The 12,833-nt window shown below is 42.6% G+C and overlaps 2 protein-coding genes across 2 annotated transcripts in view; both read left to right on the top strand.

Annotated features, from left to right (window-relative positions):
- Positions 1-12,833, top strand: part of LOC309550248 (uncharacterized protein) — a gene marked incomplete at its 3' end in the record, with an annotated part of 251,308 nt that overhangs the window by 8,360 nt on the left and 230,115 nt on the right. The gene's annotated exons all lie outside the window — the stretch shown is intronic.
- The window catches only part of LOC309550687 (uncharacterized protein), a 411,684-nt gene that overhangs the window by 303,381 nt on the left and 95,470 nt on the right, over positions 1-12,833 (top strand). The gene's annotated exons all lie outside the window — the stretch shown is intronic.

The following is a 12,833-nucleotide window of genomic DNA, read 5'->3' as shown; positions in this document are numbered from 1 at the left end:
ACACTTCTTAAGGAGATCAGAGATCACCAGAGACATAGATGAAGGTTTGTCCCGTTTTGGCCATTGATATCAGTAGAAAAATAAAAATTGGGTCATCACCTTTCATTGGCTGAGTACATTTTGTGCGGGAAGATTTCACAAACACTTTTTGTCTGTTTCTAAAATTATTTGTGGACAAATGTGAGAAGCTTTCATCCAGTCTGGAGAAATGTTGGTTATATTTTACTTCATACATTCCTTTCTATGATATTTTGCTCCATCTAGTGTCCATAGTGCAGTATTGCACTATTCTTTCTGATGGAGGTATTTCAGGGAAAATGCCATATTATGGACACTAGATGGAGCTGACGATCATAGGAAATCACTCTATTACCTTGAATATGGCAAAACTTTGTCATATTTGGTGGGCAAATGCATGTCACATTCTTCCAGCTTTTCTTTATAAATAGACCCTTTCATTTCCTTTGTGGTTACATGAGTACAGGAGAAATCAGAGAACATAAATTATCTAAACCAACAATATTAAACCCACAATTGATTTATAAGAGAAGATACCACATGTGTCCAATAGATGGCACTAAGTATAATAGAAATGAATGCCATCTAGTGGCTGAATGCAACATTTTCAATTGTAAATCAATGTCAAACATTTGACCAGCACAGCAAAGAGCCGAATAACATTTGTTGTGTTTACCCCCCATTCACACAGAAGGAATGTACATGCATTGTCACTGAGAGAATTGCTATGTAAATGTTCTAATATTTACCCCTAAATGTCAGGAGACGTTTATATAAAGATGGGAAGTATGGAGCAGATAAATGAATAGACCTCCTAGCAATGTTATTACCAGGCTGCAGCTAGGGGGAGCTCTAATGTGACAACAGCAGTGTGATCCCATCTAGCTCACATTAACCCTTTCACTGCCAGAGCTGTGTTTGCATTATTTTTGCACACATGGTAAAATGCAGATTTTGGGCCTGAAGATTAGATAAAACCCCCAAACATATATTTTCTGAAAGCAGAGACCTATTACAAATCGCTAGCTATGCATATGGTGAATGCAGCCAAGTTATGTATACCGAGACATTGGAATTCCGTGGACCCCCCACCATAAAAGAATGGCTCATCGCTCTAGACAGAATAGCGGAGATGGAAGAACTGATAGAAATTTTGAGAGATAACCCACAGGGCTATATCTCCAAATGGACTTGCTGGACGCACTTCAAATCAACTACAGAATATTCACACTTGATCTCTTAGGGATACCCCGGCCTGTTCTTATGAGTTTTTTCTATTCCCTGAGAAACTAACTAGCGCTCTTTCAGACAGGACCGGAAAACTACCATATACCATGATACTATTACTACTCAACCATGCTGGCCACATCAGCACTTAGGTGGCCTCCTGACCATTCCCCTTAACGCCATGAAGCTCAGAAGACCGCCTGGGCTCCTGGAGAGCAGGAGACAAGGAATGCTCTCCTTCCCTTCCATCTCTTCCCCCTCTTCCTGCTTCTTTCTTCTTTTTCCCTCCTCCACCCCCCCCTTTTTTTTATACCCCCCCCCCCTTATATGCATGTCCCTTAAGATTAACAATATGACAAGTTCACACTCTCTTAGCCTTAGATCTTGACTTCAGGCCCCATCCTCCGACTATGGACTACCTTCTATTTGGTGACCATCGCCCCCCCCGCATATGCAACTGACAGACCTGCTACAATGTCTCCTTAATCCCATCTCTGCCCGAACCCACATATATGCGCTTTATTTAGGATCTATATCGTATTTATTTCTGCTATACATCTCAAACTAAGTCCTTACATATCCCACGGACATAGGTCTTATAACACTGGTCACCCGTTGCACTGTCTATTATTATGATTGTTGCCTGTCGCCTGATCTTTGACAATCTGATGTGCCTTCCTTGATCATTGTATTACTGTTAATGCTCATTTACTTTGGTCTCTGTTGGACTGCTCTATTATCGTTATCTGTCAAAAAATGGAAGAAAAAACTCTGTTTTTGTCCTATGTTATGTTTTCTATTTTCAATAAAAAAGTTTGGAAGAAAAAACAGTTGGTTCAGATGGTGTCAGGCGTGTGTGTCAGCAACCAGGTGAGGAGTACAAAGACAAGTGTGTCTTGCCTACAGTCAAGCATGGTGGTGGGAGTGTCATGGTCTGGGGCTGCATGAGTGCTGCCGGCACTGGGGAGCTACAGTTCATTGAGGGAACCATGAATGCCAACATGTATTGTGATATACTGAAGAAGAGCATGATCCCCTCCCTTCAGAGACTGGGCCGCTGGGCAGTATTCCAACATAACGACCCCAAACACACCTCCAAGACTACCACTGTCTTGCTAAAGAAGCTGAGGGTAAAGGTGATGGACTGACCAAGCATGTCTTCAGACCTAAACCCTATTGACCATCTGTGGGGCATCATCAAATGGAAGGTGGAGGAGAGCAGGGTCTCTAACATCCACCAGCCCTGTGATGTCATCATGGAGGAGTGAAAGAGGACTCCAGTGGCAACCTGTGCATCTCATTCTATATTAATTAGAAAGGAATTGTATTTGAGAATGGACTTTAGTGGCACACCAATTTAAAAAACTTCAAAATAATTTTATTACAATTAATTTAAAAGCATTTCATGATTAGAAATACACAGACAAAACGACAATTAATGATACCAAATTAGACAGCCATCCTCAGTGATGGAGATATATTGCCCAACAGTATTGTTAGAACCAGGAACCCCAGCCAGGGTATCCTAAATTATAATAAAGAAACTGGACAAACAACACCACGGGGGCATGTCTGATGTTGGGGTACACTCAGCCCAACATGTTTCGTGCTAGTTTTGCGCTACTTCAGGAGCTCAGTACCAATATACAAAAGATTTCTATACAAAAAGAAAAGAAAAAAAAATCAATATAATTATTTTGAAAATTTTAACAAATGTATTAAATTAGTAGCATTCTAAACGGTAAAGGAGCCAAAAGGAGCAAGGGAGAAAAAGTCACGTGGAAATTTAAGAGCAAACCACCTGATGATATGAGGATGGGGGCATACCCAGCGGATAGACATAATATAATGATGTAAATCCTGGATGCAATGGGAAACTTACCAGTAATGGAAAACTGTACAGAGAGTATAAGTGTGCATGTATATTTCATACTGACACAGAAATAATTACTCTTAACCATGTGTATAGGCTTGTTAAGTTCTATTGAGATATATAGTTAATATTTTATACATCCGCATCAGGGACAGATAATTCAATATATCCAGTATGTCTAAACAGTATATCTAAACCTTCAAAGGGAACTCCCCAATATATCTTAAGCAATAGACTATTTCCTGATGTGTCATGTCACAATGTATACAACAATCAAAAACCAAGAAAGCTCTTACCTAAAAGCACATACACACCATCTAGGACAAATGAATTCCAGTGTAATCCCAAAGAGGGTAATCCTGGAAAGAGAGGGAAGCGTAGTTCCACAAGCACTGGTAGTGGTTTTACAGGCGATAGTTTGATTCGTTTGGTCACAACAATCCGCCAAAAAAAAAAATATATATATACAGTATATCAGAGGTATATGTGGGTACACGGCATCCCAGTTTAGAGAACATAACCTAAAATCCAAAAGTAGATTATATGTTAGTATTGAAAGTACCCTGGGTAGCATACCTTTCACCCAGAAGTATTGGTCTTACCCTCCATCTATGGCCAAAAGTCCCCTGTAACAGGAAGGTACTCATCAGGGTAAGCCTCCCTAGTCAGCGATATTCCAAAAACTCTCTTTGAAAATGGGAGCCCAAAATGTGTATTTCCAGTAGTTGTGGCTAACATGAGCCACCCTTCTCCTGTCTTGCTCTAAAGCCACCATTTGTAGATGGGTCCCAACCGAGAAGTCCACACTCACAGAACGCGAGCGTGTGAGGTCACTCGGCCCGGCCCGAAAACACAAGCCTCCGACCTCCAAAATGCAGTGCATGCGCATGACAGGGAGTCTGCGCAGTAAGGCACCGCATAAGAGAGTAGAGGACCGTGATGTGTGAAGCGGGACGGAAGGGAAGCGGGGCCTCCCCTCCCTAGCAATCATGCATGCCGCCCACCCCACACAGCGGATAGAACAGAAATGGATCCATCCCCAGTGGGGGATGATGGCGCTACCAGCCGCACCCTCAAACAGGCAGAATAGCCCACCACATAGATCTGCTCAACCGCAGCTCCACAGCTCCTACCAATGCAATATATTATAGATAATAATAGGTCCCAACCGCCAGATGAGGGTAAGGAAGATAGAGCAGCTGACTCCCCTTCCCAGCAGCAGATGGTGGGTAATAATGGTAAAATATAAAAGTGCTCATCTGGTGTCAGAGTCTGTGGATCCTCCTAGAACCATCCTGTAGGACTGCTGTCATCTGTTCTGGCTGCTGGGCAGAGAGATGGATGGCTCAGAAGCCTGGAGGAGTCCCAAGAAGCCACGCTATCCAGCATGGAAGGCACAGCATAAGTGCCGCCACTGGAAGGATAGGAGGTACCAGAAGAGAAGAGAAGCAAAGCTACGCGCTCAGATTATTTGGCTCCTTCTACAGGCCTTTCCTCTTGGTCTATACAGAGCCAGTCACAAGGACAGCAGCCATAGGTGGTCCCGTGCATTTCCTTTATTGTACCCCCATAACCAAAGACCAGTGATGTTTTCTGGATTACCCTCTACCCTGATCATTGGTATTTTTATATATTTATTGCTGACTGGACTACATATAAACTCTGTGCGCCAGTATCTCATTCCTCCATTAGCAGAAACAAACGATCTCTATCTTCCCTACTAACAGAATGGCAATCTGCCTTGTTTACATTGGCCGACAAATGTTCCACCTCTCTGGGGAACGATTGCCAGGTACCGACGAACACTGTGTCCGCCGGACCCGCTGATTGGCTCCTGCTGTGTCCTGTGGGAGCTGGGCGGTGGAGGAGCATGTGCATGCCCCAGACCCAGAAAAGCAGATGATGTACAGGTACGTGATTCTGCGCAGAACAGCCACCCTACCACAGTACCTGTATGGGGGGTGGTCAAAGAAAAAAGTCTCCCTGATAAAGTGGCTATGACCTGGTGGATTTAGGATGTGGTGGATGTCCCCTTTTGGTTTGGGAACTGTGATAAGAGTAGAACTCCTCAAATTGGTCTGATGACGTACAGATACGTGATTCTGTCCAGAACGGCCACCCTGCTGCAGTACCAGTATGTAGGATGGTAAAAAAAAAGTCTCCCTGCTAGAGAGGCTATGATCTGGTATATTACATTCGGAACTCCTGGGCCCAGCTGAGGACATTTAGGGCCTCCTCTGCCTCACTGAGGACATTTAGGGCCTTAAGATTGAAGATGTGGTGGATGTCTCCTTTTGGTTTGGGAACTGTGGACAGAGAAGAACTCCTGGAACTCTTCCGGCCTTAGCTCAGTGAGATAGAGTTTGGAAGACTAATGTCATAGACAGGTTGCCAAAAAGTTTAGGGCTTTAGAAAGGGCCTCCAATGGCTGTCAATGTGGTGCCTTCTCCACTCTCCATCTCACTAATAAAACCCCAATGGATGACTCTCTATGAACTGATCACATTCCAATCACCGATCATCTAATCATTGGTAAAAAAGAAGACTCGGCACAGAATATTGTATGAAGAGTTTTTATTGGACAAGATCAGAATAAGCGATTACCACACAGTAATGATATGAATAAAATAAAGCTTAAATCTTTTATAATAGAATTAACAAATGTGTCAAATGTATTAATAATCATACATTGGTTGGACCAATAAAAAGCCGGCTACTTCATTAAATCAAGCTCATATATTGTCATGATTGCCCACTTGTTGCCCCCTGTATTGGGATGATTGCCCATTTGTTGCCCCATGTCTTGTCATGATTTCCTGCCTGTTGCCTCATGTGGGGAGGGATCGGTAAAGGTAGACAGTTGAGTCATGATTTTACCACCCCTTAAGCTTAAATGGCAGCCGGATGGGGCGGTACACATACCACTGCAATTTGCAGCTGCTGCAACCCTTATCCCCCTGTAACATTGGGTAATGGTATTCATCTGAATGGGGTTGTGCTGCAACAGCCCCAATGCATACGGTTGCAGCGTACTGGCATGAGTTAACATAAGGGCTCCCAGCTGCCTGCCAACCCCACAGCGGGTCAGAGGGCGATGCGGGTGTAAACCAATCCCGAGTGGACTGTGGTGGTTTCACATTTGTTTATAGACTTCCACTCGTTACAATCCAGCGTCCATTTCCCGGAGTACCAGCAGGGGGCGCACTCTGATGTTTCATTATATTTCCTTTATTTTTAAACTTTCCCGCACTCTGAACATGAAAACGGAGCCTCGAATAGAAGTGTGAATTCTTTGCCGTTTGAAACGTACATACGGAGTGAAACATTTCCCGCACTCTGAACATGAAATAGGACGCTCACCCGTATGAACTTTATGGTTTCTAAGAAATAAACCTTTGTTTGGAAAACATTTCCCGCACTCGTAACTTTAAAAAAGGGCGAGTAAGTAGGTGTTCATGACCATATTATACAATCCCAGTACCTTTTCCCCGACTCTTTTACCCTTAATAAACAAAAAAACCAAGCTCAAAGACTGTTCCTTGTGTCAGGATGGAAGTTGAAAATGCTTGTCACCTGGCTGTGCAGGAGCGGGGGAAACCAGTCATCTGCAGCCCCTGTGGGGGTGGTGCTACATTGGTATTCACTGGAGGTGTATCCACACAAGCACAGAGTGTATCCACACAAGAGACCTATTCCATGGTATAAAGAGTTCAATAAAGCAATATAGGCTAACCATTATACCCCATTTAATGAATGCCACAAAGGGCTTGATTCCTCTGCATTGGCAGAGGGAGGAAGCTCCGACAGTGGGAGATTGGATTAATAGGGTAGAAAGGATAAGAACGATGGAATATATAAGAAATGGGGGGGGGGGGATGTGACAGAGGAATGGGTGGATATATGGGAAGATTGAAATGACTTTAAGAAGACAAGTGAATATACTAAGTGGAGAGTAGGGAGGGAGGAAGAGGGGTGAGGGGTGGGAAGGATAGGGAAGAGGGGGGTAAGAGGGAGGTAATGTGATAAAAATGAAATTTGATGATGTTTTTTATTATATATTTTTGTATTTTTGAATATTAAGCAATAAAATAAATAAAAAAAAGAGACTAGGAATAGAACAAGATATGCACAGGATGGAAAAACAATGGATGAAAGCGACTTTACAATCTTCAATCCTTCCAAAGTGATCCTCTCCACTGCTCAGATTCTTCTTCTTTCTCAGGGTTTGAGGTTTTGCTCTGTTATGAAAGGTTTGTGCTTTGAAGCAGTTAAAGATTTATATTTATTTACCCGTAAGCTGGTCTTACAAGCGTTACATTCTAGAAACAATAGACGAGATCAATCAAATGCAGTGAAGAGGAAGTGGGGGGCTGGTCTAAGTCCCTCTGTGTAAGTCTATGGCACGCGGTTCCATAGATAGACAGGTCGGGAGTCAGCGTCCACTGCGTGTCCCCCTTAGCAAACTGCTTGCCAAGTGGACATAAAAAGAAGAGGAGGAGCCAAGATCACCACCTGAGAAATGGAGAATCAGGGCCGCTCTGAGCAATACCACTGCACAGAGCAGGTAAGTAGAAAACTTTTGTTATTTTAATTAAAAAAATAGACTTTAGTAACACTTTACGGTTTAAAAAAAAAAAAAAAACGTATGCTTAAGGTAAATTAAGGTAAAAAAGATTTGGCTTTACAACCAGTTTAAGAGATTGTGTTGCCACTCCGGATCTTCCGGGTACGTCACTGCTAACTACATCCCTATCCCGGTTTCAATATGTAGTGGCTACAATTTCCAAAGACTTATGGTCCACATCCCCCAATAGTCCATCCTGGTTTAATCCCAATCTCAGAGAGTTATATGTTTTGCCTGACCCACAGCGGTGGTATTCTAGGGAAGTTAAATACCGGTGTCACCTATATACCTCACAAGGGTTCAAATCCTTTCACCAGATGTGTGTGGACTTTTATTTACCCCGCACATATCTCTTCTATTATTATCAACTTAGACATGCAGTGTGTGCGCAGTTTGGTTCATTGGAGAACCCTATTCAGATCCCTCCCATGGAGAAAATGCTGAGACACCCTGACCCTGCTAGGCTTATTTCTATGTATTATGCTGCTCTTATTGCTGATTCTAACTCTAAGTACCAGACTGCGCAGACTAAATGGGTAGATATGGATATACTCCTTACAGGATCAGACTGGTCACATCTCACTCCTGCTAGACTTTTTAAGATGGGATTATCTCAGTCAGCCAAGTGTTTTAGGGGTTGCGGTCGGGATGCTGACTTTCTCCACTGCTTCTGGACGTGTCCTTTAGTCCAGGAGTTCTGGAGAGACATAAACTCCTTCATTTCATCTGCACTGGGCCTGCCAAACATTGTGAACTCTAAAAACTGTCTGCTGGGTATCTTTGGGGATCTGGCCATCCCTTCTAGTGCTAGGAGACTGCTCCGTATTCTTTACTTTTATGCAAAGATGTCCCTACTATTATCATGGAAGCAGGGCCGGATTAACATAGGGGGCTCAGTGATGCGAGTGAGTCACTAATGCTGCCCAGCCCTGCTCTGTTGCACTGATATGTAAATTGTAGCGGCATTGATATGTGAATTGTGGCGTGATATGTATTTTTTAGAGCATTCCCAATCTCCCTGAGCCCTGGTCCACCATCACCTTTGCTGAATGCTGCCGACATTGGGGATGTACAAGGAGCCCTGCCCCCACAGTCACTGAGCCTGCATTCAGCCTGTACTGCAAAGGTGAGCAGATGGATGGGGGGGGGTGTCCAGAGGTAAATGGGAAAAGGAATTACAGTTTGGAGGGTAAACATGACCGAAGAGGGGGTTTTATTTATATCCATAAAGAGGCCCACCAAAATCCCAAGCATCAGGCACGTGGTGCTCCTAATCCAACCCTGCATGGAGGGGATCGATATCTTTAACAAGATCTCTGTGGTTAAAACTGGTCAATGACTCACTTCCGCTATATAAGCTTTGAGAATAGGAAAAGAAATAAAACATTTCACAAAATATGGGATGGGTGGATTGCCTGTCCTCTGACCCTTACTCCTGAATTGCCACGAGTATAAAAATGTGTTTATACATCACTACCTATACGTCACACTTTGACAAATGGTATACTTGTGTATGGTGAAGCTGTAGGTGAAGTTGTGTAAATTCTATGTAATCACTGACTGTAAGCTGCACATAGGATAACCTTGCAGGGGAGAGAGAAATTGTTTATTGATGGGTTATTGTTGTTGTTGTTTGTACATTGCACACTGCGTTGTGCTAGTATTGTGTAATCTGTTTTATAAAATTATTAATTATATCTTTTAGAAAAAAAAAGAGATTGTGTTGCCCTATGGGAGGAAGGCCATATAGAGGATAGATAAGGTGATTTAGCTGACAGTTGGCTTTAGAACTGGTGGAGGAAATTCAGAGATGTGAGAATGGTGAGGAACACATGGTCCTGCCTAAAGTAGATGATGTGGGTTTACGTGTTAAATCTCCTTCTTCCCCCCTTATTGGCAGTAGCTGGAGTACGGAGCTTTGTGGCTGCAGTTACCAGAGAATTATAAATGGTGAATATTGGAAAGATGGTACATGATAATCTTATGGGTGAAGAATGCGTTACTTTGGAACAGCTTAAGAACAGAAGAAGACATTGTGATCAAGCTGCCGATAACGGGGAAACCGTGTCATCATTGGCATCATGGTTTGACAAAAATATGTGTTAAAGTGTCAAAGGATCCTAAAAAATAAGGAATTGTACACTAAGATACCAACTATCAACCTGGAGAATGATCAGAAGATCCTCTTTGGTATGATTGAGGAAGCCTCTGAGAAGGGTATAATGGATAAAAAGATTATGACTTTTTTTGAGGAGTTAAATTCACTGATACCATTTTTTTATAAGGCTTCAAAAGCCCATAAATTGGTGGTTGACCCCCCCCCCCCCCTGGAAAACCTATTATCCCGGGGGGGTCGGGGTCTTTCACTGAGAAGGTCAATAAATATAATGACAACAAATTGCTACAACCTTTTGTGGTGGCTTTGCCCTCCTATGTGAGGGACTCTTTGCACCTCCTGAATGTTTCATATAATCTGTCAGTACCTCGTGATGTCCTCTTGGTTACATTAGATGTAGAGGCATTAAATTCCTTTTTTCCTCATAAGAAGGAGTTAGAAGAAAAAAAACACTCAACTGCAGACCTAGAACCCTGTTTACACATAAAAGTTTTGTTGTTGGTTTACTTAAGTTTTTGTTGTAAAATAATAAATTCATGTTTGGTGACAAATGTTATTGCCAAGAACAAGGTACTACAATGGGTACAAAAACGTGCACCGGTCTATGCTAACCTTTATGTTGAAAAGATTGTCCATTTATTGGTAGCAGAACATGTTAAAGCCAACGTTTTTTTGGGGGAACAGAGACTCCCTCTTTTCAGGGCTATTGGAGACAAAATTAAAACACATACAAAAAAAAAAATATAGTAACTTGTATATACAACATGATATGCATATATTAAAATATTGATAAAAAGTCTATAAAAATCAGACAATTGTATAACAAATCCTACAAATGCACGGAGAAAGAAGAAGAACGAAGCAAACAATTAAACAAAAAACAACAACATGATGGATAGACTTTTGTTTTTACACCTGAAATGAAGTTCCTTTAATGTGAAGTTCCATGACAGTTATGCCTCGTTTCCACTGAGCGGAACGGTTCGGGTCGGAAGGGTTAGAATGGTCCGGCCTACTCAGCTGAGCGTTTCCACTGCAAGTCGGACCGCCAGGGGCCATGTGGGGTTTACACCAAATGCCTTTTGACGTGAGCATTGAGGTTTTCCTGTCCGCCAATCAGTGGAATGTATCGCGTGATGCCAGTAGCTCCGCCCTAACCGTACCGTACAATTTCCTATGGCCCTACATCTGAAGGAGGACCAGGAATGGTGCGGTTTGGTTTGGTTGTATGGGCCACTTTCATAATGGAAAGACTCGAAATAGCGTACCATACCGAACTGACCCAAACCGATCCACTCAGTGGAAACGAGGCATTAGTGGACTTTTATGGGCTCCTAGTAATATGGGTGACATCCAAGCCATGCCTAGATGGTATTCGTGGTCCTTGTAGAAATTATTTTATGGACATTTGTGTATTCCTAATTACAGGCTAATTCTACCTGGTGACCTGGAGACACTGTACAAGTTATATACTCTATGTAGTCTTGTGATCCCTGTGGAAGTCCATGTGTGGGCATTTCTACCTACTATTATTATTATTATTTTTTTTTATTATTATTAATTTATAGGATTTATATTGTGCCAACAGTTTTCACAGCACTTTATTATCTAAAGGGAGACAGTACAGTTACAATACAAGAGGGTTAAGAAGGCCTTGCTCCTAAGAGCTTACAATCTAATGGGGTTGGGCAAAAGGAACAAAAGGTTAGAACTGTGGAGGATGAGCTGATGGAAGAGTTAAAAATTGGAGGTATGCTTTCCTGAAGAGATGAGTCTACTTATGATAAATGACAGACTAAATCAACCTGGAGACTTTCTTCACATCTGGAATGTGCTGAGTTCTTGGAGAACGTCTACACAATGATTACAGATTGGCTTTATCACCTCAACGAGCTCGCTCCAGTTCATGGATGTAATCATTATGTTTGGATGATCCCACCAGTCAGGAGCCTTTCCTGTCATCCTACATGATCCCTTCTGAGGATTCTTCTATCCTTCCAAACAAATGTATGAAATCACCCATGAGTCCTCCTTCTATGTGATCTAGAAGAATTTGTATCACAATGCCTCCATGGATGAAGTGGATGAACGAGTTTATATATTATTTATTGCTTTTCAGTGTTTTTTACTGCGGGATTATTTTATTTATATAAGCATTCAAGGAAGTATTCTTATTTTAAGAGAGCTCCACTACTATTCCTATGTGACCATTACAGGGTTTGTACGGTCCTTGAAAACCTGGAAAAGTTTTGAAATTTGGAGATGACACTTTCCAGGCCTGGAAAGGTCATGGAAAATTAGGATTCCACAAAGGTTTTGGAAAAGTCATGGAAATGTAACTGGGGAGGAGCGGGTAGCGGCGGGGGGAGTGGATGCTTAAAGACTTTAGTGTAATTTATTTTATTCAGTAACGTTTGTGACACATTCTATTTGTCTTCTGGGTCCACGGTATGCCCGTGCGCTGTCACGCAGCAGCCGAGGAGATGATCGTGCAGCACCAATCACTGGCAGCGGGGAGGGCCAGCCGTGGTTTGCCTGGATGTGACTGGCCAGCAGCAGCAAACCAATCACAGGCAGCAGAAGCGTCACTGGAGGGCGGGCCGGCCGCATGAACGTGATGATGCGGGGGTGACATGTCCAACGCCCTACTTGCCTACTGCACTCCTTGTGCTCCCTCGGTGACAGCAGCCTTCTAAACAGTGAGCAAACTAAAATTAGTTTAGCTAATTAGTTTAGCTTTAGTTTGCCTGCTGATGACAGGAATTTTTTACCACCCCTTCTCAAGGGGGCTGCCTAAACTGCCTCATGCTGGCGCCACCCCATTTTAAAACATCTCATAGTATTTTCTATAACAGTAACTTTCAGAGATCTAGCATTTTTCTACTAACTGCTGTGACAGGAAGTCAGGAAAATCTATGGGTGTTGTCACTGACGGGAGATATATTTCTGCTTGGTTTAGACAATTCACTAATTGC

The sequence above is a fragment of the Pelophylax lessonae genome (genome assembly GCF_965119305.1).
Source record: "Pelophylax lessonae genome assembly, chromosome: 3".
Lineage (NCBI taxonomy): Eukaryota > Metazoa > Chordata > Amphibia > Anura > Ranidae > Pelophylax > Pelophylax lessonae.
The sequence above is the reverse complement of the archived record's forward strand: the minus strand, read 5'-3'. Positions and strand labels throughout refer to the sequence as shown.